The following is a 27,298-nucleotide window of genomic DNA, read 5'->3' as shown; positions in this document are numbered from 1 at the left end:
CAAATTGAGACTCTGCATGCAGAATTTGCAAAAATATCCTCCGTGTACAACGTAGAACACCAAATAATGCATGCAGAGCAGAATTAGGCCGTACCCACTAATTATCAAATCCAGAAAAGAGCCGTTAAATTCTACAACCACCTAAAAGGAAGCGATTCCCAAACCTTCCATACAAAGCCATCACTAGAGAGATGAACCTGGAAAGAGTCCCCTAAGCAAGCTGGTCCTAGGGCTCTGTTCACAAACACAAACACAACCCCACAGAGCCCAGGAACAACAGCACAATTAGACCCAACCAAATCATGAGAAACAAAAAGATAATTACTTGACACATTGGAAAGAATTAACAAAAAAACAGAGCAAACTAGAATGCTATTTGCCCTAAACAGAGAGTACACAGTGGCAGATACCTGACCACTGTGACTGACCCAAACTTAAGGAAAGCTTTGACTATGTACAGACTCAGTGAGCATAGCCTTGCTATTGAGAAAGGCCGCCGTAGGCAGACATGGCTCTCAGAGAAGACAGGCTAGGTGCTCACTGCCCACAAAATGAGGTGGAAACTGAGCTGCACTTCCTAACCTCCTGCCCAATGTATGACCATATTAGAGAGACATATTCCCCTCAGATTACAAGATCACAAAGAATTTGAAAACAATCCAATTTGATAAACTCCCATATCTACTGGTGAAATTCCACAGTGTGCCATCACAGCAGCAAGATTTGTGACCTGTTGCCACAAGAAAAGGAACCAGTGAAGAAAAACACCATTGTAAATACAACCTATTTATGCTATTTATTTTAACTTGTGTGCTTTAACCATTTGTACATTGTACAACACTGTATATATATAATATGACATTTGTAATGTCTTTCTTTGTTTTGAACCTTCTGTGTGTAATGTTTACTGTTAATTTGTATTGTTATTTCACTTTTGTGTATTATCTACCTCACTTGCTTTGGCAATGTTAACACATGTTTCCCATGCCAATAAGCCCCTGAATTGAATTGAATTGAATTGAATTGAGAAGAGAAGAGAGAGGAAGAGAGAGAGGAGAGAGAGAAGAGAGAGAGAGAGGAGAGAGAGAGAAGAGAGAGAGAGAGAAGAGAGAGAGAGAGCAGAGAGAAGAGAGAGAGAGAGAGAGAGAGAGAGAGAGAGAGAGAGAGAGAGAGAGGGAGAAGAAGAGAGAGAAGAGAGAGAGAGAGAGAGAGAGGAGAGAGAGAGACGAGAGAGAGAGAGAGAGAGAGAGAGAGAGAGAGAGAGAGAGAGACACCCTATATCTCATCCCATTCTCACTCAACTCCACCACTCAGTTTTGGTAGTTGTAAGAACCACTACCGTCAAAGCACAAACCAATTAGGATTCAGTTGACACAATAAAAGGGGTAAGGCCAGTGTACGAGACCCAAAACCTGTCTATGTTCCCTTACTGTATATAGATATCCATGCGCCATATGAATATAAAAAAATGATCTGTTTTTATAAAATATAGAGCTTTAATTTTTTTAGTCAGCAACATCAATGAGAAAGGAGAAAGGATAGAGTAATTTACACAAGTCATTACAATAACATCAACTGTGCTTTATGTTATATTAACTGATTTTTCCTCATTAACCCATACCAAAAAATAACCAAATATGCATATATTTAAAATATGCAAATCAATTGTACCTTTTTGGAGAGAGAGATAAAGAGAGAGAGAGGAGAGAGGGAAAGAGAGCACGGAAGAGAGAGAAGGAGGGAGGGAGAGAGAAAGAGAGCGAAAGAGACATAGGGGTCTACACGGAGTTGACAAAACATTAAGAACACCTGCTCTTTACATGACATAGACTGACCAGGTGAATCCAGGTGAAAGCTATGATCCCTTATTGATATCACCTGTTAAATCCACTTCAATCAGTGCAGATGAAGGGGAGGAGACAGGTTAAAGAAGGATTTTAAAGCCTTGATACAATTGAGACGTGGATTGTGTATGTGTGTCATTCAGAGGGTGAATGGGCAAGACAAAAGTGCCTTTGAACAGGGTATGGTAATAGGTACCAGGCGCACCGGTTTGTGTCAAGAACTGCAACGCTGATGGGTTTTTCACGCTCAACAGTTTCCTGTGCGTAGCACAAATGGTCCACCTCCCAAAGGACATCCAGCCAACTTGACACAACTGGGGTACGCATTGGAGTCAACATGGGCCAGCATCCCTGTGGAACGCTTTCGACACCTTGTAGAGTCCAGTCCCCGATGAATTGAGGCTGTTTTGAGGGCAAAAGGGGGTGGGGTGTAACTCAATATTAGGAAGGTGTTCCTAATGTTTTGTGCACTCAGTGTATATCTCCTGTGTTTTGAATATTCCATCACTAGGGTATGAGTCCATCTGCCTTTCCTTGCACTGACATTATTCCCATGTTCCCGCAACAAGAGAGACATCCACTGACATCCGCAGCAACACACTGTAGCTTGTTGAACTAGTATCACAAACAGGACATTATACATTTCATGCACACAATGAAAAGCCACCGTCCCAAAGAGTTTGGTGTGTGTTTTCAAGAGCTGATCATTCTAGTGACTGTAGCTATATACATGGAGACGTTCCGTGATACACATTTGTGGCATGTGACACCTTTCCAGGCAGAATGCCATCAACACCGGCTGATCAGAGAAGTTGCTTAAATTCTTTAGTGAGAGTTATGTAACATTTACCTTCTGTAGGAGCTGGATAACAGCTCAGAGAAACCTACGGTGTCCCTCTCCAACCAGTCAAACTAGAACTCTGGAAACAGTCTTCATGCACTTTCGCTTTAGTGACTTACATGGGCTAACCGTTGTCGTACGTCAGGTGACGTCACTCCTACGCGATGCTAGTCCCTCAACTGACAAATCAGTGCGGGCGGTATCATCGCCGCGCTAGTTGATTTAAGACAATGTGGACTAACGGTACATTACTAAGAGAGCTGTGATATTAAACTGCACGGGACGATTGGAGGAGTCGAGAAATGTTAAGTACATGTCCTATGAAACAACTGAACCCATAAGGCGAACGGGAAATGGCTGGAATGCAAACCAGTATATTTACGGCTTAGTTTGGAAACGAAGAGAATGGGACCAAATTCAACAAGAAGTGAAAAAGTTCTCTATCTCTTGTCATAATTGTGCATAATCAAATTGGCACAAATGATTTAGCTGCCTGCTTGACGTTTTAATCTCAGTTGAACAATGGTGTACAAAGAGAAGGCAATGCTATTTAAATCCCATAACAACAATCAACCCCCCCCCCCCCCCCCAAAACAGCTTATTCTAACCATCATGGCCTCAAGAGTACAACATTGAGTGTTATATTTACACATACTCTACACAAATAGCCCACATCAACTAGTTCTGGAGGAGACTGGGAATATGAATGTAAATGTAACACATGGGATAGACAGAGAGCCATATTGGACCACATGGCCCAAGAAGAGTGGAACACAGGTGATTTGGGGTTGAGGGGATCTGGGGTCACCCCAGGGTCAGTTCAGCGGGCAAAGGAAGAGGAGGGCGTTATTTCCCACCAGACCTTTCACTCTAGTGTCTCTCTGTGGCCGTGGGACCAACTCAAAGCTGCAGTCTCCTATGGGCATTTCCTCATCTCTCTGCGCGTCCAATGAAATGCTATGAAGTGTCATCCTTATAGTCCATTGGCTGTGGGAATTAAATGTCCATCATGGCTTTGGGGGAGGTTCTGGGTCATCACTCCATCAGTGATCTGACTCTTCCCACCTCAAAGACTACATACTGCCAGCAGTCAAATGGACCCAACATGGAGCCAACATACCAAAACCTTTCTGAAGGCGTTCTTCTGAGTCCAAACAGCTGGAGATATTTACACTTTCAAATGTCCTTTCAACGTTTTGCTGCGCTTCCTCCAAAAGACAGAACATAAAGATCTTTGCCATATAATAACACAATTTGTAATAAACAATGACAATGACACAACAATAATAGCATCATAATAACAATAATATTTGCACAGATCTACCTATTCACAAAAAAAAGCCTTGTTTTCTATTTAAGTACAAAGAAATCCACAGAATCTTACTATGTACAACCTACAATAAATACTGTGTATCTTTTTTTTTAACAGTTAAGAAGAATCTGTTTGTTGCTTACTATTTTTGCTATTTGTAGTGGTTTCTCTTTCTGGTTGCTTTTGATTATTCAGTTTTTGAATCCTTTAAATTGAAGTCTTTCCCATTTTTGGAGGGGTGTGCAGAGAGGGAGAGAGCGGAGGGGACAAGGGGTTGGGTGTCGGGGTGTAGGGGGTTAGTGTGCGGCCTGTGGTGTAAGTCCAGGGGCCTCATGTCTCGGCTAGGTTGGTGTGCTCATCTTTGTCGTCCTCGTGCTTATCCTCATCGTCGTGATGCCGGCGGTTGCGGGGCTTCTTCTGCTCTTTCAGCTCCTTGAGTCCCCGGGCCTTGCTGATGGCCAGTATGGGGTCCCCCGGACTGCCCTCTCCCAGCTGCCAGTAGTCCTGACAGTACTGGTTGATCAGACCCATCTCCGGCTGGCTCAGGATGGTCAGCAGGTCCTTGTACTGACCCGCGCTGGGGGTCCAGGCGCTGGACTGGAGGGGTGGCAGGGCCGGGTTGCCCGTCTCCACCAGGACACTGTTGACCGTGCGGCTGGACAGGACCACCAGCTGCAGCTTGACCAGCGTGTGTTTGAAGTTCTTCTCTGTGGACGTGCACTGGTAGACGCCGCTGTCGGACGACTGGAGGGAACGCAGCAGCAGACCTTGCTCTGTTTTCACAGTCCGGCCCTCAGAGCGGATCTAAGAGCAGGGAGAGCGAGACGCCATTCATTTATCATTGCACTCATTTAGCAACTTTTTTGTCCCCACAAACAGCAGGCCATATTGTTCAATGACTAAGGAGTCCCTCTGATTGTCAACCTATCCTTTAGGTGTCAAGCAGTAGAAGACCCAATACAGTACATAGCTGCAGTGGGATGAGAGTTCCTGACTCACCTCTTTCCTCCTGTCGCTGTTCTCCCTCTGCAGGTGCCATTTGAGGGACACATGAGGGGACCTGGCCTGACACTCCAGGAACGTAGTGCTGCCCTCCACCCCATACTGCACCATCTCCAGCGTGTTCTTATTGGCTGCGGCAAAGCATCGTCACAAACATTATTCAAACACGTTTGAGGCGTAATTTCTCAACGTCTCTTACTGTAACCGACCAAATCAGTCAACTATTCCTCAGCAGAAATGTCAACGTTCCGTGAGTCACATATGACACTAGTGTGTACGGCTTCTGTCACAGGGAACAATTCGGTCTAGTTTGGGGTACGTTAGAATGTTCTTGTCAGCTCACCGTTAGAGTTATAGCCTCTGCACTGGCGGATTGGGTTGCCATACTTTACATCCTGTCGACGGCTGCGCCTAGAGGGGTCAGATCAACATTCCCCAAATAAAAAGAGGTTAACTACGCTACGTTCCACAAACTGAAAATGTGCAGTGAATAAAATAAAATAAAAATAGGACAAATGAAATAGAAATAGTATAGCCATGATGAAAAACATTATATTGGTAAGGGTTGCCGTTCCCGACAGACAAAGACAAACACATTCTCTTGGAACTCACCTCTTCTGCGAGGCGGAGTAGCGGGTACAGGATTTGCCGTCCCAGGCGCAGTAAGGGTCCCGGGCCAGGCAGCAGTCAGCACACGCCTCCCCGTACACGTCACAGCGATGGAGGGCAAGGTGGGTCACACCCAACACTGAACCCACGTACAGCTGTTGCTGTAGGGAGAAAGAGACGGAGAGACAGAGAGTGAGAGCGGAAGAGAGACCAAGTGGGAAAATGTAGCGTCATCCAGACTTTGGCATTCACTTTTTACATTCTGCATTGATTTATGGGATATTTTATGGGAAGACACAATTCTGAAATTGTGTGCACTGAACCATCAGACCGTGTACATGTTTAACTTACCCTTTTGGATGAAATCTTCATGGTGGTTATGGGAGTTGGCACCTGAAACGTAAAAGATAGCAGCAGATCTTTATAAGAGAAGAATGGAAGTTGGAAAGATGTTCCCGCACAATAAATGTTTCTCATCTGAGGAATACTCCAGAGACTACGGATGAAAATAGCTAAGTCTGGTGCAATGGCATGTCAAATGAACAAAGAAATAAATAGACACAAATAGAAAGATACTACAGAGAGAGAAAGAGGGAGAGAGAGAGAAATAAAGAGAATGAGAAAGACAACAGAGAAGAGAGAGAGACTCACCCTGAACACTTCCACCTCCTCCAGAACCAGCTCTTCAGTCTGCAGGTCATCTCTGGGCAGGACAATCACCTTCTGAACCGTCCCCCTGTCTGAAGACCCAAAAAGCAACAATTACAAAATACAATGACCAAATTCAGATACAAAATACCCTAAAGATCAAGGACTGAGTTTGGGAAATCCTTTGCTAAATGACCAAAAAGTACATGTATATGTGAAAATGAACATACCAAAATTAACTGCAAAGTACACTGGGTAATATTATTGGCCTTGTTTCAGGGCGGAGCTCATTAGAATAATACTCAACATGATTTTCAGTTGTTAATTTTTACATATACATTTATATTTAGTTGAATTAGCAGACCCTCTTATCCACACCATAGTCCTATCAGACTTCTAATACCAATGCAGGGTGAAAGGGAGCCACAAAATGCAAACCACTACAAAAATGGTATATAAAAGTATTTTGTATTTTGAAAATACAAATTACAGTATTTTGAAAATACCAAATATCAAAATACATTGGAGTGTAGCCCAATGTAATTCAAATGACAAAATACGAATTTCAAATAAATGTAACAGAAATACTGCCCTTCTCTGCCAAGAGGAGTGATCAGGTTAACCTCTAATCTAGTCCTCTCTGGCCTGCTCCCTCCCTCACACATCCTCTACTCATATCCACATCCCTCCAAAACATTTATCCATATAAGGTCAAATGCCATGAGGAAAATAGGAGGATCCCCCTCGTCTTGCACAGTGTTCTACAACAGGATCCATTCATCACCAGGCTGAGCACTGTAAAGTCAGCAGCCCTAGGGGTTCCCAGCTCCCACCCTCAGATCCACATGATTTATGGCCATAGGGAGAGGCTGTGTGAAGTACTGCCAGACGATGACCAGGGTAGTTCTACCGTACATTCCCAAAGCAATTACTGTAACTCACATTACAGTAACTCACATTACAGTAACTCAAATTACAGTAACTCTCCCATCTATAAAGATAGTAGGCTCTATGTTCTCCAGTCTTTGAGAAGACAAGCACTACTAACAAAATCCTAACCACAATAGGTTCCCCAGATCGTAGATTGTTTTAGATCTCTGAATCTATCACAGATGTAAAAACACACGTCCAATAACAAGTCTATCAAATCAACCAACAGGCGGGCACTCAGAGCACTGACCTGTCCCCAGGAATAGGACCTCGTAGCTCCCATCGGCAGCGGCCACCTGGTCCACGGTGATGGTGGTGAACTCATAGTCCACGTTGTTCCGGACCACCAGGGGGCGCTTGTGTATTGGGTATACAGCGTGGTACATGGTGGGGTGGTTCCGCATGAAGTTAATCACCTCGTCTGGGTAATCCTTAGTGGACTTCATGTTGGGGGTGAACGTACCCCCGGGACACTGGGTTTAGAAAGAGGGCAGAACCAGCCATGTTAAATGTATTATTTAATTGAATTTACAAATATATTTGTGTGTGTGTGTGTGTGTGTCACCCTCTGCATGTCACTCACCGTCCCAGGCCGAGGGTAGGGGATCTTCCCAGTGTAGGCCACCCACTGGTAGTTGGGCCCCTCCTTGTGAGCATAGGGTCCATTGAAGACCTGACGGATGTCAGCCATAGAGTAGACACACACTGCTGAGCCCTTAAACACGGACCTGCAGGGTAAAGGGACGAGGAGGGTCAGAAACACGAAAGGGCTTTAGGAGACATGGGATTACTACTCACTCTGCGAGCAATTAGCTACATTCTCCCGCTCATAGAATCAACTCGCGTCACAACTCAGAGACATGAAACAGGCGTGCTCCAACATTACGATGCCGCACAAACACTCTCCACCACAGACAAGCTGTCTGACACACTGACATGCAAACACCCACACGCAGCCAAGCGAATCATCTCTGCTGTGCTGTGGTGGGTGTACAGTACAGCATTATATTAGTATCTTCTGTCGAGGGCCCTATCATTAGCACTTGGGGGGGGGGGGGATTATTACAGCGAGTTAGTATTGAGGCCTTATAGAGTACATTAAAAACTGGGTGGCTTGAGCCCTGAATGCTGATTGGCTGACAGGCATGGTATATCAGACCGTATACCACGGGTATAGCAAAACATGTATTTTTACTGCCCTAATTACATTGGTAACTAGTTTATAATGGCAATAAGGCACCTCAGGGTGGGGTTTGTGGTACAGAATACAGCCAATATACCACGGCTAAGGGCTGTGTCCAGACACTTGGTGATGCGTCATGCCTAAGAACAGCCCTTAGACGTGGTATATTGCCCTATATACCACACCCCCTTGCGCCTTATTGCTTAGGTATCTCACAGACGCCAACGCAGACACACATACAGTACAGCCGTGTTTATTATGACTGGGCGTGAGTGTGAGAGCGAACTCTCCGTGTGTGCACCCTCCACTCAAAATCTCCCGCTGTATATGCTGGGGCAGGAGTCGCGAGCCGATTCCTTGACTCCTAATGCTGTGCTGCTGACTGATGACTTGTTATCAAAGCCCAGCTATGTGGGAACACAGGTCAAGTCTCTCACTGGAGAACCCCTTCCCGACCGACTTCCTCCTCTGCCTTTGTAGTGTGCGGAGCAGACTGTGCGGAATAGGCTTTTTCAATAACAGACCGTGTTACAGAGGCGCCTTTGGGCACGATGAATATTGATGGGAGACGGGAAACCACGGGAGGAAACCCCCCCCCCCAAAAAAATATATTCTACACATCTGATGTCCTTTAATGGAGACAGATACTTGTGGAAATGCGATTTAATTAAGGGGGGACACAGAGGCACACAGTCCGTGACTCACCCTGAAACTGAGAACACGCCATAGATGACAGGATTCTTGGTGTCCTGAGTTGGCTGGATGAACACGTCCCCTGTTAGACAAAGCGAGAATTACACATTACCAAAAGTGGCACTGCAAAATGTCTTACGCTATCACTGTACAATAACAGTACGAAGGACTCTGGTAAAACAGTGGTAGTCTGAGATAAACATTGAAGGATGGAGTCTATTCTCTTCTCTCTTTCTTAGTTAACCGGAGGCTCTATTATTCCACCTGGGATTCCTGAGCAACCAGATCTAATTCAAAGCGTGACATACGGACAGTTACTACTTCCTGGACAGGAGGCGGGTTCAAGGGGAAGCCCTTTTTGGATTGGACAGCACAGCAGTGGTTAGTTAAGTTAGCAGGGTTTCCGGCCACTGTGGGGTCCTGAATCAGAACGCTTCCAGAGCAGACCCCAATTCCTGGGTCTCAGAGGGGGAAGGTATGAAATGGAGATCTGTGGGGTAACAAGGCTTTAATGGAAGCCATATGCTTCCCATGATCCTCAGAGCTGTGGTAATTGGACCCTGTATCCTCCAATGGTTTAATGAGCGAGAAGTGAAAGGAAAAACAATAAAAAGGGGAACATTTAAATCAATTTAGAGTCGACTACCTCAGTTGCGAAGTGTAACACTTCAGCCCCTTGTTGGAAACACAATTCCAGGGTAAATGTTTTCCATCGAGAGAAAAATAGTGAGGGGAGGGGGGGGGGGGGGGGGGGGGCATCGGCTGACTCTTTCAAGGACAGGGAGAGTAGATAGGATGTGTTAACCCACACCACAAGCATTGAAATCAATCACTAAGAATATCTAATGATTAGATGAAGCAGGAAACATTATACCCTCCATTTATAACTCTGGACCCCTGTCATGTGCATTTATGAAGCCAGACATTACTAAGATATTGAGCCTCGTAGATATCAAGCAGCTCCACACCCTGAACTGTTCTAATAAATCTCTGGGCAAAGATCAAGTTGAAATGGAAAATACTCAAAGAACAAAACAACAGGTTTCTCCAATCACACACACTCCAAACCCTTCTGGATTCAAGTTTAAGAACAAAATGTTACTTGGGAGTTTCTGCCCAAGGCCTTATTAAGCCTTAAGAGTGTTCTCCCAAAGAATAAACTTTAAGAGTCCCAAAGAATACACTTGAAGAGTTTTAAACCACCACTACTTATTTTTCTAAAGAGAGATGGCCTCTGATAAAATCTGTAGCTGTGACTGAGTTGCATTGAAATGATGTATGTAATCATCACAAAGAAAATCATCCCCTTTTTTATTGCCAGAGTAGGAGAATGACAGGCAGAGGCCGTAAACAAGAACGGGAATTAACTTTTGGTAAACGGGAGAGAAATTCCTAACACATCTGACGCCAGTTTGACAGCCCTCCTGGCTCCAGACAGAGGGGGGGTGACTTCAAGAAAATTTGGAACAAGTTGCATCATCGACTTTTATGCTGTATCTTTTTTGATGTGTCATAGCAGACAAAGACTCCTTGAGGCTCACTGAGTATCTAAAGTCAGCACATTGTTCCTGCAGAAATACTACATCTATGAGAGAAACAGCGTTATTTTGCAATGTGTATGTACACAGTATGGTGTTATTAAAGACCAACAAACCTACTGCACCTTTAATTTTCCCTATGAATGCCCAAAATACAATTCCCATTCACATCACGAGGAAGTGCAGTATAATATACAGGTAACTGACAAAATAAAGGAAACACCAACATGAAGTGTCTTATTAACAGGGCGTTGGACCACCACGGGCCAGAACAGATTCAATGCGCCTTGACATAGATTCTACAAGTGTCTGGAACTCTATTGGAGGGATGCGACACCATTCTTCAACGAGAAATTCCATCATTTGTTGTTTTGTTGATGGTGGTGGAAAACGCTGCCTCAGGCGCCGCTCCAGAATCTCCCACTGTGTTCACACACACACCCACACACACGCACACACACACACGCTCTGTCTGTCTGTCTGTCTGTCTGTCTGTCTGTCTGTCTGTCTGTCTGTCTGTCTGTCTGTCTGTCTGTCTGTCTGTCTGTCTGTCTGTCTGTCTGTCTGTCTGTCTGTCTGATGACGGTCAGATGGTACTGTATATATGGTCTCTACCTTAGGGACCCGTCTGACTGCACAGCGTTACAAAAGCAAACACAAATAAAAAGCACATGACTCCCTTGGTGACACAGAAAACGATGTATTCAAAATGTCCGCACAAAAGCCCATTGCTCAAGAACGATGACTACGAGAAAAAGAACGGCAGATGATAAAAAAAACTTTGACTGGCGAAGGAAGGGAAAGAGGTGGCTTCTGAGGTTTTGTCCTTGTGTTATTATAAGGAACTATGAAATTAACCAGAAACCAAATGTTCCTTTCCCCCATCACACTTTTGAAAAGGCAATAAAAAAAAATAAAAAAAATCTGACAGAGACACTGTCTGGAATCCTGCCAACTCTCTTTCACCCCCCCTCCCCAATCCCTCTTCCTTTTCAGACTCTACTGTACGTAGCTCCAATGCTGGCCTGGGAAGACAAGAAGACTTCCTCAACATCTGACTTTACTCCCATCTGCCCCCACCACCCCCTCAGCCCCTCTCACCACCCCCTCTCACCACCCTCTCAGCCCCACTCTCAACCCCTCTCTGCTATAGGCTGCCTGATGGTAGAGGTTGTGGGAAACCAAACCACAGACAGACGTGTGGTGGGTAGCTAAACGCTCAGGGGTGACAAGCCTAGTATGACCCTCACTGAGAGTGACCCGGACTGCAATTGACCTGGAGATGGGACATTTACATTGACAAAGAAATGAGTAAGAATTGCTCAACATAAGTGTGTGGTTTGGGTAGACATGTGGTATCAAAACTGGTCATTCACAGCCCTCAGGCTAAAGCTAAAATGAGCCTCCACTGGTCTATAGTATAAAACAAACAGAATCAGTAAAAACAAATGCCCTGCAATAAAACAAAATCAGTTGTTGTGATTTGCATTTGACTACTAATGAAACATGTCCTACTAATAACTAGTGTTCATAATCATTTCAAGGAGAGCGCTCAAGTCTCCTCAGAATCAGACCTCCACAGTACCTCACACTGATGTTTCCCTGAGACGGTGAGCCACCAGTCATGTGAGAGGAGAGATGTGATTGACAGGCAGGGGTGACCCCTGTAACCAAGGCGCCCCCCCCCTGGCTGATTCAGAGACAGACCTTAAAGCCCTGCGCTTCATTACCAGTCCTCCCCAGACACCTACACACACACCTCTACCCCCAGCACTTCCACTGCTGTCTGATTGAGCCAACCTGAACCCAGACATGCTTATCATACAGGAGCGATGTTGATATCTAAAGTAAAACAGGCTGCAAGCTGGGTGGGACAGCGATATCTTGATCACTGCAGTACCTTCCCCAGAATTCCCCTTTCCTTTGATTGACAAGGGCAGAGAAGAATAGTAAAATGATTTTACAGACCCATTGTTACAATATCGGAGCAGTCATAAACTCTTTGCCAATTTCCTTTTTTTGCGCTAAATCAAACTATATCAGGAAGGAAAGCTGAAGACATGGTCTATGTTAAAACAAAATGGAAGAGTTACTGTCTGTGAGAAATCCCTGTTTGGCTACGGTAAAGGTCAGCAGTAACCCTACGTACGGAAGACTCTTGTTTCTGATTGGTCACATAGGAGCTTTCATTCTCCAGGTAGACTCTGGACAGCAGAATCCCACACACCACAATGTTACAGAACTCTAGAATCTAGACATATGATTCCTGTGCGGGCTGATGTGTGTCGAACCAGAACGGACACTTTAACGAAGCCCAAACGAAACAGGAGTGCAATTTGAAACGGTTCAAAAGAATTCAGATGTTACAGAGATATCACCGAAAGATGACAGAGTGGGGTCTGAATGGATGGTTGGTCATTTTACATGCTGTCGCTTTTATGTGGGGCTGACTATGTTTAGTGTCTACCAGATGAGGGAACAGAGGAGTAAGACAAAACTTGAGGAAAACTGGGAAGTTAGTGCAAGGGCTCAGAGACACCAATAACGTTTGCTGGCCGGGAGTACTTAGCACCTCTGAACAGAGTGCCGGTTGTAATTTGATAACCGAGTGCGCACCGATTGAATTGCATGAAAATGTTGTCAGTCAGACAGCAGTGGTCCCTAAAACACAGCGCGTTGAACGATCGGTAGACGAACGCTAGAACCACATTCGGTGGGATGTGTGCGAGCCTTAAGAACATAACTTAACAACTGGGTTATACCACTGTTGGAAAATTCTGCCTACTTACGGAGCTCATCAAAGTGGGTCTCTATGCCGTCCACTCCAGGTACCGAGCAAATGAGTCTGGCCTTCAGGAAAGTGCTCCACTTGTTGACCAGACAGCAGTGTCCACCATCATCATTCTGCAAGGGGGGGGACAAAAGGCAGTGTCACTCACACCTGACCCCTACACAAACACCACAAGTAGACCGGTCCAAAGATCCAAATCAACAGCTGTTTTAGACAACTCGCAGCCAACACTAGTTTAGAGAGAAGCCGAGAGTAAAACCATCAGCTGGGTTTCAGTCTGTCTGCCCCATCTGTTGTGGACAGACGCCAACCCCTGCAGAGAGTAAAGGGAGGGAGGTGAAACGCGGTGAGGGCGACGCCATCATTTATATTGGAGTAATATAATCATCATCATCCAAATCCAAAGTTATATTCCATTATTTTGTAGCTTTTATAGTGAAATTAGCTGTACTCAAAATTGTATCAACATGTGCGCTTTTTCTACCATGTACTTGTATGTGTATCTATGCCCAGTAGTGCTATTTCTAGTGGGAGTCATCAGAGGACAGTGGCTTAGGATCCAGACACAGGCAAGGACCAGCGTCCCTAGGGTCCATTACGAGGCGTGCAGCGAGAGGGGGAAGGCTTGCACACAGCCCAGGGTCCCCCTCTAAGGATAAACAACGTTCTGAGTCACGGCAGCCACTGGGACATACATACATCATTAGATAAACATTACCCTGAGTGTGTATGTGTATGTTTGCTTACGTGTAAATACTGGAGGCCAAAGGCAAACTCTCCCACTTTATCACATGGGGACAACAGCATTCCCTTTAGTTTGGGTTTCTTAGACTGCTCATTGGCTGTTGAGGAAGTGGGGGGCAGGGCTGTGTTGTTTTATGTCTGACTGTGTTGAATGGTAAGATACATTCATGGTTTATGCAGAGTTTCCAAGGAGACCCCTCTACTCTGGGGATGTCTCAGTATCATTTGTGGCAGGGTACTGGGTTCGCAGGGTCAAAGGTGACAATATGAGGCAAGGGTCAAAATATGACCTCTTTCACATTCTTATTGACTGTATTTTTTTGCAGATAATGAGTTACAGTATGTGGTTATGATGGCCACTTACCAGACAGATCCTGCCTATCCTGGACTGGGCCATGGGACTCTGGCCCATCTCTGAAGACTTCTCCCGGAAGAAGAAATAGAGCTTGTCATCGTTCTTCTCAGCACTGTCTGGAATGAGGTGTGCCTTGATGAATGTGGGATCTGAAAGACAGAGAAAGTGCGAGAGAGAGAGAGAGAGAGAGAGAGAGAGAGAGACAGAGAGAGAGAGAGGAAGAGAGAAGGAGGGAGAGAGAGGGAGAGAGAGAGAAAGAGAGAGAGATGATAATGAGACAGATGCTAGTGGGAGTCAATTGAGGCCTAAATTTGAGCTCATGTCACTGCTGTACATTCCAAATATCCCTCATTATTCTCACTCTATGAGCACAATATGGCGTCGCCCTTTCTTCTCATGCTGGCTCACTGATTGGGGCACTGCTGGACACATCAAATAAACCCGGTCCTCCCTGCTGCTACAGAGACACAACCCAAATGGGGGCAGACCCTGTGGAGGGTGGGGAACATTAAGCCATATTGGAAGAGCAGGATGTCTCAGTGTGGCCCTGGGGCTGATGAACAGGACTCAGGAGGGGATGGGGTATGCCTCCTGCTGGTAGACGGTTGGGGGGCAACAGGGTCACTGTGGAGAACTGCCTGGGACCCAGCCCTACTCTGAAATAATCAAAGGTGGCAACACTGACCTCCCAAACCCACCACCCACCCACCAGCCAGCAGAACTAACGTTGCACAGTCTCGTGACTTTACACTACGGAGAATAAGAGACCAGGATCCAACAAGAGCAATCCATACATGATGAAATGCAGCAGACATGTATTGCATTAGAACAAACCATCGATGACTCGGCTACAGCACATACAGCATGTGTCGAGGCTAACGCATGACAGTGAGAGAAACGTTTCCTTAGCATTTCCTAGGAAAAGGCACTCGGTGAGTTGAGTACAGGCATTACTGGTTCGATGTGATAGGCATTGTTGACTTTTCTAATGGCTGGAACAGCTAGAGGCTTGGACCACAGCCATATATACAGTATGAGATAGGTACTGTGAGACAGCACGGAATGTAGAGCTGAGGAATCTATTGATACACAATGGATAATTAAGAACAAACGCGTAGAGAGGTGATGTTTGTCAGGAGAAGACGTGAGACGTTACCATTTAACCATTTGGAGTTGTATTGGTCCGTCCTCATGGCTGTCTGTTTCCCATAGTACGGAAGATGGACGCGTCTGTTCCCCATGAATCAATGTAGACCCCAGCGTAGAGCTCCCCATCTGTCAATCCAGACAGAGAGAGAGAGGAGAGAGAGAGAGAAGAGAGAGAGAGAGAGAGAGGAGAGGAGAGAGAGAGAGAGGAGAGGGGAGAGGGGAGGGAGGAGGGAGAGGGAGGGAGGGAGGGAGGGAGGGAGGGAGGAGGGAGGGAGAGAAAGGAGAGAAGAGAAGAGAGAGAGAGAGAGAGAGAGAGAGAGAGAGAAGAGAGAGGAAGAGGAGAGAGAGGAGAGAGAGAGAGAGAGGGAGAGGAGAGAAGAGAGAGAGAGAGAGAGAGAGAAAGAGAGGGAGAGGAGAGGGAGAGGGGGGAGAGGAAGGAGGGAGGGGAGAGAAAGAGAGAGAGAACCTTTCATAACAAAGCCATCACCTACAGAGAAATAAACCTAGAAGAGACCCCTAAGCAAGCTGGTCCTTGCTCTGTTCACAAATACACACTCCCCACAGAGACTCATGATAGCAACACAATTAGACCCAACCAAATCATGAGAAACAAAAAGATAATTACTTGACATTTTGGAAAGAATTTACAAAAGAACAGAGCAAACTAGAATGTTATTTGGCCCAAAACAGAGAGTGGCAGAATACCTACCACTGTGACTGACCCAAAATCAAGGAAATCTTTGACTATGTACAGACTCAGTGAGCATAGCCTTGCTATTGAGAAAGGCCACCCTAGGCAGACCTGGCTCTCAAGAGAAGACAGGCTTGCACACTGCCCACAAAATGAGGTGGAAACTGAGCTGCACTTCCTAACATCCTGCAAATGATGACCATATTAAAGACACATATTTCCCTCAGATTACACAGACACCACAAAGAATTCGAAAACAAATTCAATTTTGATAAACTCGCATAACCATTGGTGAAATACCCACAGTGTGCCATCACGGCAGCAATTTGTGACCTGTTGCCACGAACAAAGCCAACCAGTGAAGAACAAACACCATTGTAAATACAACCTATATTTATGTTTATTTATTTTCCCTTTTGTACTTTAACTATCTGTACATTATTACAACACTGAATATAGACATAATATGACGTTTGAAATGTCTTATTCTTTTGGAACTTTTTGTAAGTGTAATGTTTACTGTTCATTTTTATTGTTTATTTCACTAAGTGTTTATTATCTATTTCACTTGCTTCGGCAATGTAAACATATGTTACAATGGCAATAAAGCCTCTAAATAAATATGAATTGTGAAGAGAGAGAGAGAGAGAGAGAGAGATGAGAGAGAGAGAGAGAGAGAGAGAGAGAGAGAGAGAGAGAGAGAGAGAGAGAGAGAGAGTGTTGAGAGAGAGAGAGAGAGAGAGTGAGAGAGAGAAGCAGAAGAGAGAGAGAGAGAGAGAGCGTGAAAAGAAGAGAAGGAGATCAGAGAGAGAGAGAAATCAATGGAAGATCATAGAAAGACAATAACAAAGAGGTTGACAGGAAGGAAACCACGGGTGATTAATGACTACAGTCCTTTGTTATGGAGATATAGCCCTGTTTTCTGTAGGGCAGGAACACACTGTATCCCTCCGCTCACCATAACCAACAGTAGGCCTCAGCTGGTGGCCAGAGTCAGGCTGGACAAAGAGGAGAGATATCCCAGGGTAGACACTGGGGACCTGGGGCAGGATGTGAGGATGTGGTCATTGGCGCTGGTCATGCTAACAGTGTGGGGTGGAGACCTGGGAAATGCCCACCCCCAGTTGATTGTGGCTGAGTGTGAGTGAGCAGGTGCTGCCCCAGTATAGGACCTGTTTAGAGAGTTGACAGATCTCCCTAAAGACAAGACAGCATTTTCCTTCTACAATCGGATCAGATTGAACCTCTTCATCATAGCGACCAAACACGACAGAAATATTGGGGTCAAGAGAGGTACATTGAAATCTATAACAGAGGAATTCCTTGTTTTGAATTTGTGTGGTACAGTATGACTCTGGCCGTATTGTAGGTCGGTTATGTAGTAGCTGAGTTGCTACAGTAAGTGGATGCTTGGTAGTTTCACCCAGGTCAGCTCTAGGTGTGGGCTGACCGGTGGTGTAAAGTACTTTTAAGTAAAAAATACTTTAAAGTAGTATTTAAATGTTTTTTTGGGGTATCTGTACTTTAATATTAAGATTTGTGTCAACTGTTACTTTTCCTTCACTACATTCCTAAAGAAAATCATTTACTTTTTACTCCATACATTTTCCCTGACACCCAAAAGTACTCATTACATTTTGAATGCCTAGCAGGACAGGATTCACACACTTACAGCATCAAGAGAACATCCCTGGTCATCCCTACTGCTTCTGATTTGGTAGACTCACTAAACACTAATACTTTAATTGTATATCATGTTTGAGTATTGAAGTGTGCCCCTGCCTATCTGTAAATACAATTTAAAAAAGAAAATTGTGCTGTCTGGTTTGCTTAATATAAGCAATTTGAAATGATACTTAAGTATATTTAAAACCAAATACTTTTAGACTTTTACTCAAGTAGTATTTTACTGGGTGACCTTCACTTTTACTTAAGTCATTTTCTTTCTATTAAGGCATCTTTACTTTTACTCAGTGGTGTAAAGTACTACTTAAGTAGTTTTTTGAGTATCTGTACTTTACTTTACAATTTATATTTTTGACAACTTTTACTTTTACTTCACTACATTCCTAAAGAAAATCATTTACTTTTTACTCCATACATTTTCCCTGACAGCCAAAAGTACTTGTTACATTTCAAATGCTTAGCAGGACAGGAAAATGGTCCAATTTATGCACGTATCAACAGAACACCCCTGGTCATCCCTACTGCCTCTGATCTGGCGGACACAATAAACACACATGCTTCATTTGTAAATCATGTCTGAGTGTTGGAGATGGCTATCCATAAATAAATAAAAACAAGAAGAAAGTTCAGTCTGGTTTGCTTAATAAGGATTAGCCCCTTTTTGCCTAAAATGACATACCCAAATCTAACAGTTTGTAGCAAGGATATGCATATTTTTACCTTCATTTAACTAGGCAATTTAGTTAAGATCAAATTCTTATTTTTAATGACTGCCTAGGAACAGTGGGTTAAAACTGCTTAGTTCAGGGGCAGAACGACAGATTTGAACCTTGTCAGCTCGGGGATTCGATCTTGCAACCATTCCGTTACTAGTCCAACGCTCTAACCACTAGGCTACCTGCTGCTTTTGATACCATTTGAAAGTAAACACTTTGAAGTTTATGGAAATGTGAAAGAAATGTAGGAGAATATAACACTATAGATCTGGTAAAAGATAATACAAAGAAAAAAAAAACGTTCTTTTGTATTTTTTTGTACCATCATCTTTGAAATGCAAGAGAAAGGTCATAACGTATTATTCCAGTCCAGGTGCAATTTAGATTTTGGCCACAAGATGGCATCAGTGTATGTGCAAAGTGTTAGACTGATCCAATAAACCATTGCATTTCTGTTAAAAATGTTGTATCAAGACTGCCCAAATGTTCCTAATTTGTTTATTAATAACTTTTCATGTTTAAAATTGTGCACTCTCCTCAAACAATAGCATGGTATTCTGTCACTGTAATAGTACTGTAAATTGGACAGTGCAATTAGATTAACAAGAATTTAAGCTTTCTGCCAATATCAGATGTGTCTATGTGTAACGGATGTGAAATGGCTAGCTAGTCGGTGGTGCGCGCTAATAGCGTTTCAATCGGTTACGTCACTCGCTTTGAGACCTTGAATTGAAGTAGTGGTTCCCCTTGCTCTGCAAGGGCCGCGGCTTTTGTGGAGCGATGGGTAACGATGCTTCGTGGGTGTCAGTTGTTGATGTGCGCAGAGGGTACCTGGTTCGCGCCCGAGTCGGGGCGAGGGGACGGACGTAAAGTAAAACTGTTACATATGTCCTGGGAAATTTTCTTGTTACTTACAACCTCATGCTAATCGCATTAGCCTACGTTAGCTCAACCGTCCCGTGGACGGGACACCAATCCCGAAGAAGTTGTTAATATAAGGAATTAGAAATTATTAATACTTTTACTTTTGATACTTAAGTATATTTAAAAGCAAATACATTTTAAAAAATTTACTCAAGTAATATTTTGCTGGGTGACTTTCACTTTTTACTTGAGTCATTTTCTGTTAAGATATCTTTACTTTTACTCAAGTATGACAAATGGGTACTTTTTCCACCACTGGGGCTGACATAGGAAGTCACAGAGGGGGGTCATGGGTAGTGTCACAGAACCCTGGGTGGCTGGGAGGTCAGTGGAGTCAAGCCAGAGAGGAAGAGGTCAACTGCCAAGTCTGACCACCTGCCTTTAAGCTGCTGACAACACCAGACCACCTACTGATATGAGACCTGACATACCGCACGCTTTACCCATTTAGAATGTTCCATCCAGCAAATAACTTTGCAGTACACTCTTTTTGATTATGACAATAATGTGACAATGGGGACAGTTAACGTCACCACAGGGTAGCTGCACATGAAAAGAGGCAGAAGTATTTGAATTAAGAAGATCTAGTGTGACTAGCCAATGGTGCAGTAATAGCTTCCACAAGGGTTGGACTGACCACAAACATTCCTTGGGGAAGAGAGGAATAAACCTTGACGGGAAACAAACCTTTTGTTTCCATAGAGAGACATTCAACTCTTCTAATAATGGAAGAAGTGAGCTGAGAGAAAGGAGATAAACGGAGACTTACTGATCAAAGCTGAGACGCTGTTGAGTTTAGGGTCGTAAGGACATTTGCCTTTCCCCGAATCCACTTTGCCCGGCTCCAAACGGAAGATATATTCCTGCAATAAACAATAAAATATGTAAACTAACATTCATTATTCTTTCGTATCCATTGAGAACACAGAGCAGAGTTGATTCCGGCCTTATAGAATTTGTGTATTACAAGTTGAGATACTGACACAGGGATGACGATACATTGGGAGACCAGTTAGGGCAACACCATGAAGTGATGGGCAGACTAGAGGTTGGTACACAAATGGTTTCTGAGCACGTCTCTCAAATGCTGTTTTTGTACTGATCCAGGTGTTCTCTCTGCTTCCACACGACAAGCGGTGCCAGAGCAACACGTCTGACACCAGCAGGCTCCTGAAGAGCTTCTATCCCCAAGCCATAAGACTGCTAAATAGCTAACTAAATAGCTAACTAAATAGCTACATGGACTATCTGCATTGGCCCTTTAATTTCTATTCTTGCACTGACTCTATGCACACTCACAGGACTCTACACATTCAAACACACACACACACACACGCACACACACACACTTCAATGGCTCCCACACATAACACGCACACACATTCATACTGACTCTTCACACACACACACCCGCACTAACCCTAACCCAGACAGACAGACAAGAGCACCCCTTTAATACAGCCTATCCAGAACAGATAGAGAACAGCTACAAACCCGCGCACGCACGCACGCACGCACACACACACACACACACCACCTTACACCTATACACATCTACCCCGTCCACTCCAGTATCCCTGTCACCTTACTCCTATACATATCTACCCCGTCCACTCCAGTATCCCTGTCACCTTACTCCTATACACATCTACCCCGTCCACTCCAGTATCCCTGCACATTGTAAATATGGTACTGGAACTGACCCTGTATTTAGTTTTTACTTACTTTCTCCTGTTCTTCTTATTTCTATTTGTTTTGTGTTTTTGTTCTACTTCCCTTTATTTTATAATACTACGGATATTGTTTACTACGTTGTCGGGAAAGAGCTTGCAAGAAAGGCATTACTTGAAACTATGTAAAACACACACTCACACCCCCGTATTAGCTCTGAGCAAGGGAGTACGACGCGTACAAGGCCGGTTATCAGCGCGATGGAGTGCCCGAGCTAAAATATGCAGAGAGCGATCCAAAACTCATCCATCATGCTCCTAGTGTTAGTGATGCGGAGGATGGCTCAGGTCTACGAGCCAGGAGGACATTTTTAGCATCGGTCTCAACATTGTGTCAAGTAGCTTGCTGTACTACTGAGGGTTGGTAGTATTAATAATGTTGTATTAGTTCAACATTTGTGATTGAATGTAGAGCATGTGATTTAGGCACAGTAACGGAAAACCTACACAGATTGGCTTTCAAGGCACATAAAACGTAACGCTTTCCTTTTGCGCCTAAGAGGAAAACTGTCCTTTCACTTAGCTGACAATGAATTATCACATGCCAAAAAAATACTTATTACACACGTCAGGATTACATATTTGACTAAAAGGCGAGTTGGACAAATACACTTCCCCTTCTCCCCAAAAAAGACTGTTTGCAGACTGTTTCGAACTGAAGATAGGTTGCTATAGTTGGACTGTGTTCTTATACCCTGGTGTCTACAGTTCCACTTGACGTAGCTTCAGTACATACCCTTCCTGAATGGCTCCCAAGACACATGAAGGCAGTACATTTATAAAGCATTCATTTGTTTTCCAAGCTACTGGGGTGAATCAGGATCTCTACATTTGTAAGGAATGCATTTATTGCAAACTTTCGACAGTATATTTTATGGCCAAAGTTGTGTATTTTTTATGACTTGTTGTGGTACTCATTGTAATGGATCTTGCCATTGTCCTCCACCACACATGTTTTCATTACATACCTTTGAATGACTTGGCTGATATTAATACGTAGCCTACTTCTCAACATTCTAGTAGCCAAGATGAATTATCGACCAAGTACAGTAAAATCCCTTTTTTAAAGTAGGCCTTTGAGGTCACAAAAATCAAGTCATATTGGATGCTAGTGAATGTAAAGGACTGGACTCTGTTATACTAACCAACTTAACCTATGAATAAAACCGTTCTACTATTTAACTGTGATCATAAACACTTTCATCCAAATCTCTAACACCTTATTTCCTCCACACCATAGTCAGCTGCGTCCATTTTGAATCTCAGCAGGAGGAACATGATAAGACAGGGCCTCTCAGACCCCAAATGGGCACCTGACCCAGGACTAGGTCCCAGACCCAAGCCCCTTTCTACAGTAGCCTCCCCTCGGCCCACGGCCCACCTTTGGCTCCACAGGCCCTGCAGTAGTGGTGAAATCTGCCGCCCGGTTGGTCCTCCCTCCGGACTGGGCCGCCTGCAGGTAGTGGGCCTAAAAAAAGAGGACACGTGCCACGCGATTACCACGACAGTCCCATCGGCTGCACCCAACCGGAGACCCCAAAACCAATGGAAATTCAGTGAAAATTCAACCGAAGAGTTGACCAGGAGCAGAACAGAAAAAGCTCAAAGAAAGACCCATAACCGTAAAAAAAAAAAAACATGACCACAACAGAAGAAATTAGTTTGGACTCCATGAGGAATGTAAAGACTGACAGAGGTGAGAATAGAACCCAAAAAAGTAACAAATCAGAACTCTAGTAAACCGCGCTAGAGAGTTCAACAGAGAGTTCAGTGATGATGTCATGTGCATAAATCAATCTGGATGAGTATCAGTACCAGCCTCTATCTAGGTTGCCAGATACATGCAGAAAACATGCTATGTCATGCACGTGCACACATAGCCAAGGTTCAGCAACATATACAAGACAAACGAGACAAAGGTGGACCCATTTAGGCGAAAAGGAGCGCAGAGAGAAAAAAGGACGATGGTGGGAGTGATCTCAGAGAAGGCGATGTCAGGTCGTATCTGGAAAACCTTGGTTAGCTGTCTAAGGACTCAACACGTGCGAGGCCTTTGGAACGAACACTGGGAGAACTCCCAAACAAATGGTTTCTGTTTACAGCTCTAATTTTACCCAAGGAAAACTTTTACAGTTCAAGTGACGTAGCTAGCGGATGAATGACAAGGGGACGACTGGCCTGTACATTGAAACCCAAGTCCTCCAATTAAACGTTGAGACTAAACAGGCGGGATAGCAACAGTAAGTGTGCACTGGGGACGGCAGCTGCCGGAGCTCTGATGTCTGCTGGTCTATGAGGGAGAGAGGGAGGAATGGAGGGACGGGGGTGAGTTACAAGGCCGGTGATGGATGAGAGGCTCCATCAGTAATGATGGGCTTTCAGAGCCTCCCAGTCAGGCCAGAACACTACACATAAACAGGTGAGGGGGGAGAGGAGACAGCCACTAGGGGGGAAATAGTAGCAGTTGTTTTAGACACACTTTCAACATGCTCTTCCCAACGGTACTATAGCTGGCAGTTAGCTTCCTATGGTGGACGTTAGCTGCCTCACCAACAGGAGCCGCCATAACAGTGTGACACAAAGTGCCGGGATAAAGGAGAGTTACACATCTGTGGAGAGCTCACTATAAGCCTTTCTCTGGGTTCACAAGACCATGGACAGAGCAAATCAACGTGAACAGGGGAGCAGAAAATGAGTGGAGAAAAGGAACAGACCGTGACAATGACAGACAAGGTGGGTTGATTGACAGATCTGACTCTGAAAGAGGGGGAGTTCAGGGGTCAGTGTCACCATGGTCAGATACATCTTGTCTCTGGTTACCTGGGACCTGCGTCCGCGGTCCACATAGGTGCAGACGGGGTTGTAGGCCCCTGTTCCACACACGTATAGGTGGGTCCGGTTCCACGGCTCGATCAGACGGATGAAGTTCCCACATTCCCCCTGAAAGAGAGAATCAAAAAACGTTGATAATAGGAGACGAGGACAATCTCCTTTCAGCCTTGTGAGAAAAACAAAATGTCAAATTGATGATTAATGACCCTCAGCTACCATTTTTGATTGATCTGAGTCTGGTGTTTGGCTGCAGTACTACTTACTCCCTGCTGGCTTTCTTTATTGGACACACACACGCACACACTCGTACACGCACGCTGGATCACAAACACACACAGAGTCTGGCTTTAGAATAGGACAGGTCAGCGGCCCCTTCTTGGAGGTGCTGGTAATGAGAACAGATCTGTGCCTCCACGATCTGAGGCCCCTAATCTCTCCTACCAGCTGTATGGAAACCCAGTCCCCTTACTTTAAACCCAGCCAGTCCCCTTGCCTTAACGCCAGCCAGGCCCCCTGCCTTAACCTCAGTCAGGCCCCCTGCCTTAACCTCAGCCAGGCCCCCTGCCTTAACCTCAGCCAGGCCCCCTGCCTTAACCTCAGCCAGGCCCCCTGCCTTAACCTCAGCCAGGCCTCTTTGCTGGCCACAGTAATACAGGGTTACACAGCTAGGGCCAGTCTGGGCAGATACGATCTCTGTGAGTGCTGCATGCTGTCCATCTTGTTGCAGGAGAAAAGGATGTACCAACCATCCACAATGAGATGTGTGTAGAATAGGGGATAAGCCGTTTTAGCATAGCTAACCCAAACAACATGACAGATGCACACCAGTCAATTCATTTCATTGTGTGTGTGTTTGTGTGTGTGCGCATGTGTGTGTGCACAGGTGTGTGCATTATTCATTCCACAGTTGTGCTCCCCCCAAGAGTGCGGTGTGCATGATTGCCTTTGACCTCTTGCCTGAACTGACATCCCCTTTGAATTGCTTTTGAATTGTCATCATCTGTCATTCCCTAAAGAGGGGCCAGGTTTGCCAAGATGTCTACAGCCAATTTAATATTTTATTATTACGGTGTTGGAATTCCACCCCTCTCTCACATATGCCTGCACAACACACACACACACGCACACATGCACACATGCACACATGCATGCTAGCTCCTACATGCATATGCACACACAGGGGCCCATACTATGTAACCAAAGGCGGTGAGATGTGCGGGTCAGCGAGCACGTTTAAATGAACATTCCAGTAGGATAAACAGAGGCCTGCTCTCTCAATACCAGCAGGGGAGCACGGTTATTATCCATACCCCCCATCACCTCTCCACCATACCCCATCCTGCATGCCACTGCCCAAATACACCCTTAGGGCTGTGTGTGGGGGTGTCGACATGTGTGAACAAATCAAAGAGAATTCAGAGGAGGATAAACCTTGATATGGATTTAAATGGTGCTCTCAGGTCCACGGGGGGTGTGTGTGTGTGTGTGTGTGTGTGTGTGTGTGTGTGTGTGTGTGTGTGTGTGTGTGTGTGTGTGTGTGTGTGTGTGTGTGTGTGTGTGTGTGTGTGTGGTGTGTGTGTGTGTGTGTGTGTGTGTGTGTGTGTGTGTGTGTGTGTGTGTGTGCGTGCGTGTGTGTGTGCGTGCTCGTGTGTGTAAAGGAACCTCTGAAACAGATGTGGTTAAACAGGAGCTTTAGCCTCCAGCTACAGTCCTTCACACCCTAACGGCCATTTTAGCATGATTCAAAGGGGTAAAGGGAGGGTATGTTGGATAATGAATGAATGATGTCAACAGCACAACTAACCCAAATGTCACGATGGTTGAGAGAGTACGGTACTTACGTTGGTATCCTTCCCCGACAAAACACACTCTGTCTTCCTCTGAGGAGGCACAGGCCAGTGAATCTGAGAGAGAAAGGAAAGAGCTGGTTAGTTTTAATGCTTCACTATACAGCAGGTCTAGGATCAATGGTGGCTTGGGGCGTCTCTTACTATGAGCGGCTCCTTGTTGATGTCATGCAGGTCCAGGGACAGGATGTAGTCCTTGCTGCCCACGTACATGCGGTCGTGGTCCTCGTCCATACGCAGGATACGGTAGTCTGTTGAGTTGAGCAGGAAGGAGAAGTGGTGGGCAGTGCCAGTAGATCGCAGCTCTAGAGAGAGAGAGAGCGAGAGGGAGAAATAGGTTTAATCACTGTCGTCATGAACCCTGTGGCCGTAAAGTGCAGCATATATACACATTGAGAAACACGTGTAACCCACAGAGTGATTCACCCACCGAGCGATTAGCCTTTATTGGGAGTCAGTTCAGGGCAACACAATCCTAGAACTGGCACAGGAACTTCACAGTAACAGTCTTTTGCTTGCCAAAACTCTGAAAATACTGTTTCTGGAAATGATATTTCCTCCACATAAAGTCATGCCAAACATATCCAAGCACACACACACAAAAACAAACGTTGTACCATACCATGCTTAGAGCAACTTCAACCACTCATAAAAACACGCTCCAAATCTAGACCTCCGACACCCCCACTACCCAGCTAACATCTACAGTAGCTGTGGTGGAGCGAGCCTGCTACTCCAATCTGTTGTTTGGAGTCAGTTGTTCTCTATGCAACACGGACCTTCACGGCCTGTTATTACGGTTTTGGTTTGACTCATAGTATAGAAATGTGATACACACATCCTAAACGTGACACACGAAGAGCCTTTCCATAGACGTTTTCACTCTGTGTAAAAAGTCCAAATGAAAAGGTGCCCGTCAGACTGTGGGTGATGCACGACTAGCAGGGAATGGACGCTATCTGTTCTGCTGTAACGTGGGAACTAAAGGAAGGCACACTCAAGAAAGAAAACGCAACCTGAGTTTACAGGAAGAGTGTTTTCGATGTACAATTGCCATGCTGCACAATATCATAAGCCATCATAAACCTCCTAGCCTGTCTGAGAGGTGGGGGCGGGGAGGGGAGAGAGACAAAGGAGGCTGAAACCTGCGTGCCAGATATCGGCTATCATCTCTGATCTGGCCCTGGTAATGGAAGACTTGTAACGTGACTCTAGTCCTAGTGTTCTAGTATT

General features: G+C 44.9%; 1 pseudogene; it reads right to left on the bottom strand.

Moving 5' to 3' along the window:
• Positions 1-1,474: 1,474 nt before the first annotated feature.
• LOC111969769 (semaphorin-3F-like) overlaps positions 1,475-27,298 on the bottom strand; it is an 82,385-nt pseudogene continuing 56,561 nt past the window's right edge.

The sequence above is a fragment of the Salvelinus sp. IW2-2015 genome, linkage group LG11 (assembly GCF_002910315.2).
Source record: "Salvelinus sp. IW2-2015 linkage group LG11, ASM291031v2, whole genome shotgun sequence".
NCBI classification, from domain to species: domain Eukaryota; kingdom Metazoa; phylum Chordata; class Actinopteri; order Salmoniformes; family Salmonidae; genus Salvelinus; species Salvelinus sp. IW2-2015.
Note: the sequence above shows the minus strand (reverse complement) of the source record. Positions and strands in the feature narration are given on the sequence as shown.